We start from the raw sequence: 4,068 nt of genomic DNA, 5'->3' as shown, positions 1-4,068 counted from the left end.
GGAGAATGAGGTTTTCCAGTACATTAATTATGTGCCTTGTGCGTGTGTGTGTTTACTCGTGATGGTTATGCCTGAGCTAGAATCATGGCACATTTCATCAGAGTAACGTATATCCACAGAATTAAGTTCACATTTTTGTGGAAGCGCCTACGCGTGAGACCCCTCCTCTAAAGAGTATAAAATAGAACGTTGTTTTCTATGACTCTCGGAACGTTGAGAAGCAGTAAGTTTCCCTTCTTTTTCTTTTCCTTGTTTCCATGGGGCCTCCATTCCGCAACACCTGGCAGTGTATATACTACAAGGGACCCCAGCGTTCACACTGGGGAAGGGATGGGTAGGGTCAGTACATCCCAGGCACGGGCCTGTGACTGTGACAGCCAATCACAGCCTGTGGCTCACCAGAGAAGTTTGTCAGCACAGAAATGTCATTTTGAGCAGATGTGTTTTCTGTTTTTGTCATACAATGTCGAGAGACGGAAGGGTTGTCCCAGGATGGGAGTTTTAGCGAGAGTTTTAAGTTCAACAGAGAACTAACCAGGAGGTAGGTACACAAGCAAGGCATGAGCGAGGCATTTCATACTTTAGCAAGAAGCTGATGCGTCCCTCTCATGCTTTACGGCAAAGATTTTGAAAAAGCAGTGAGGATAGTTCCGATGGGGAACAGCAGTGCCACGCAGAGGCGACCGGACTTGTTTTTTTGAGTGTAGGAGCTGGCTTGCGACCAGCCTGCTGTTTCACACTTGGCGGCAGGGGTAGCTTGGAGCCAGGGTCTGCCCCTTACGGGCTATATGACCTCAGACAAGAGTCCCATTTCTCTACCTCTAAAATGGGGTTGCTAACACTACCTATCTAACGAGGCGTCTAAGAGGATTACGGATAATAACAGATGTAAAGGGTTTAGCGCAGCGAAGAGCACATAGTAAGTGCTTCATAAAAATTGACTTATTATGCTTAAGTATTTGAAAACAGTGTGTCCTCGTAAAAACAGGCTAATCCACCTTGAGTATTTTTCAACAAATTCCCTCTTCAAAGAATATACACAAGTAAACTCTAATCAAGCCCAGGTGAAATGATCATAAATTCCAAATTAGCAGTGGTTTGAATAAATGCAGCGTCGCTGTTTTCTATTATCTGTGTTAATACTCCCCTCCATTTGGACAGATAATTGAGAGCTGAGTGTAGTCTAAGTAAAATGTAATGCCCAAGTGGAACTTATTTAAGGAGTGATTATGGCTAGAAAATGGTCTGTAAAAATAGCTTTCGTCCTGACATCACATCTCTTGCTCCCAGCGGTGCCTCCAAGCCTTCCTGAAAAACAGGCCTGCCCTCCCGCAGACCCAGGATCCTATTCTGCCTCACAAACCACTGCCAGCTGAGTTCTAATTGCAGAATCTTCATTACCAGGGATGATTGAAACTATAAAAAGAACCCAGCTGAATTTTTCACATCCTGCTGGGTGAGCACAGAGACCGACTCTCCTGCTCCTGCCCGCCTCCTCCTCCCAGCAATTATCCCCGGTACATGTGTGGTCCAGCTTCTGCAGGACACTCCGAGCACTTGATCGAGGTTACCTCAATTTCCTCGGAGCCTCTCTCCGTAGAAGGTGGTCTTAATACCATGAGAGATATGCCTGGCCTCCCTTCACGGCTGCAGAGACAAGAGCATCATTGCTTTACCTCCCCAACTAAGTATCTTGCCTGACGTCACCCAGAGGTGTGTGGCCAGAAGGATAGCAGACTTTTCTCTTGGCCCCCTAGGCCTTCATGACAATATATGCGTAACTCTATCTGCAAGTTAGTCTTTTTCTGTTATACAGATACTCTCGTGTTTTCATCCACCAACAAGCATTTTAAACTGCGTGGCAATGAGAGAGAATGAAATATGGCCTTTTGTAGCAACGTCGATGGAACTGGAGAGTGTTATGCTAAGTGAATTAAGTCATAGAGAGAAAGACAGATACCGTATGTTTTCACTCTTATGTGGATGCTGAGAAACTTAACAGAAGACCATGGGGGAGGGGAAGGGAAAAAAAAAAAAAAAGAGAGGGAGGGAGCCAAAACATAAGAGACTCATAAACTGAGAACAACCTGAGGGTTGATGGGGGGTGGGAGGGAGGGGAGGGTGGGTGATGGGTATTGAGGAGGGCACCTTTTGGGATGAGCACTGAGTGTTGTATGGAAGCCAATTTGGCAATAAATTTCATATTTAAAAAATAAAAATAAAAAATAATAAAAAATAAAGTACCTGCTCAGTGCTCAGCACTGAGTTCGTTGCAGTGAAGGGAGATCTCGAGAAGCAAGAGGCTACCAAGGAATTGAAAATCTACTTGGAAGGCAAACTAGACAGGACTGCTGTGGCTAATAGCTTTAAGAATGAAGGGAGTGATTTATGCAAATTTTATATAAAATTTATGCAAAACCTTGTTCTAACTACGAGTGTGTGCGTATGGGGGGTGGAGAGCGAGAGGGGGAGGGAGAAGGGCACATATGTCTGTATATCTAGAAAGAGAAACACAGAAAAAGAAATGTCTAGAAGGATACTCCCCAAAAATGTTAACGGTAGCCGTCTCTGACACCAGGGTAGCAAAATGAGGGTATAGTCTCTGAAGGCACAAAGTACGTTGAAATCCCATTTCTGCCACCGACCACATTACCTTGTGCATGTTATAGTGAGTCTCTCTTAAGTTCCAGCTTCCTTAAAATGGGATAGTAATTGTAGCATCTCACAGGGCTGTCGTAGGATTAACTAGGATAATGTATGTATATAGAGGGTTTTGCAGTATCTGGTGCCTGGCACTTAAATATAAGTGCTCAAGAAATATAACTGTTTACAGTGATGAGGTGTTGAAGGAGGAGAGGCATGGGAGGGGAAATCATGGGGAAGGCCAGACTTGAACTGGTCCCCAGAGAGTGGGAAGGATTCCGATAGCTACAGGGAAAGACTAGGCATTCTGGGTTAGGGAAACCTGGGCAGAGGCAGGGGCAGAGGCAGAGGCAGGAAGAGCCTCATCTGTTCTCCAAGTTAGAGAAGGCCGTGTATGAAGTGAGTTGCCTAAGAAGGGGACCCCCCCCCCGACAGTGGAGGGCCTCAGGGATTTGGGTTGTTGTCCAATCATGGAAAGAAGCCTCTTGAATGCATCCGAGCTGACAAAGAGCTTAATTAGTTTAGCGCGTCAGAAACATTGTCCTGAGGTGAAAAGGTGGAGCTTGAAGGAGAATAGAGGCAAGATGGTGGCCATGATGTGTGAGCTTTAATCTCTCCGATTCCCCCCAACAAAAATAGAGACCATAGCGAAGGTGGCAAACAAAAAGGAGGCCACCAGACGAGAAGGTAGCAGAAAGAAGACCATTCTAAGAGCCACAGAACCCAGAGGTTGCTAATAAAAGCTCGCCCTGGAAGGAAGGGATTTCACAAAGGTGTTGAAGCTTAACAGGCCCAGCTGAGACTGGGAGGGATCTGCACAGGCGCCAAACAGTGCTTTACGGTTGGCATGTGGCCAGCTCTCCCTCAGAGGGAGAGTCAAAACGTGAAAAGGACTCCAAAAGATTTCAAAAGCGAAGCGCCCGGGAGGGATCATTACCTGCCCTGACATTGTTGCGAGACAGGAAGACAGAATCTCAGGCCAGCAGAGGGTTGGTCTGTCAGCATTATGTGAATCTGGAAGCCTGCTGTGAGGACGAGTGGACAGATAGCCACAGAAGCAAAGGTTACACTGGGGAGTTTCTTCTTCCTGCCTTCCTGCCAAGGGAGTTGAAACTCCTAAAGGAAAACAGTGAGGACTTAGACTGTGGGGACAAGGTCACCTTGTGAGGAGATAGCAGTCAGGGATGGTCAAACCAGACTCTGATCCATTGATTCGCCTCCTTGGGGTGCTCTTTCGTCCTCCTGCAAGTCAGCAGGAATGACCCAAATGAGAGGCTGAGTTTAGGCTTCTTCCCACACGTAAGGGTACATCAACAGCCAACAGCCTTTCCTACTATGGAAAGGGAAAAAAATGTCACAGAGAAAAATGCCAGATAGCCTACAAGTGTGACCACTGATAAAAGAAAAAGGAAATAGACTGAGGTA

The 4,068-nt window shown here is 46.2% G+C and overlaps 1 long non-coding RNA gene across 1 annotated transcript; it reads left to right on the top strand.

Annotated features, from left to right (window-relative positions):
• The first annotated feature begins 265 nt into the window (after window positions 1-265).
• On the top strand, window positions 266-1,786 carry LOC125173930 (uncharacterized). The gene is made up of 2 exons (XR_007155193.1): window positions 266-541; window positions 1,291-1,786. It is a non-coding gene; the product is annotated as an uncharacterized LOC125173930 (long non-coding RNA).
• Window positions 1,787-4,068: the final 2,282 nt, after the last annotated feature.

Source organism: Prionailurus viverrinus, chromosome C1 (assembly GCF_022837055.1).
Source record: "Prionailurus viverrinus isolate Anna chromosome C1, UM_Priviv_1.0, whole genome shotgun sequence".
Lineage (NCBI taxonomy): Eukaryota > Metazoa > Chordata > Mammalia > Carnivora > Felidae > Prionailurus > Prionailurus viverrinus.
This window is presented reverse-complemented; position numbering and strand designations above follow the sequence as displayed.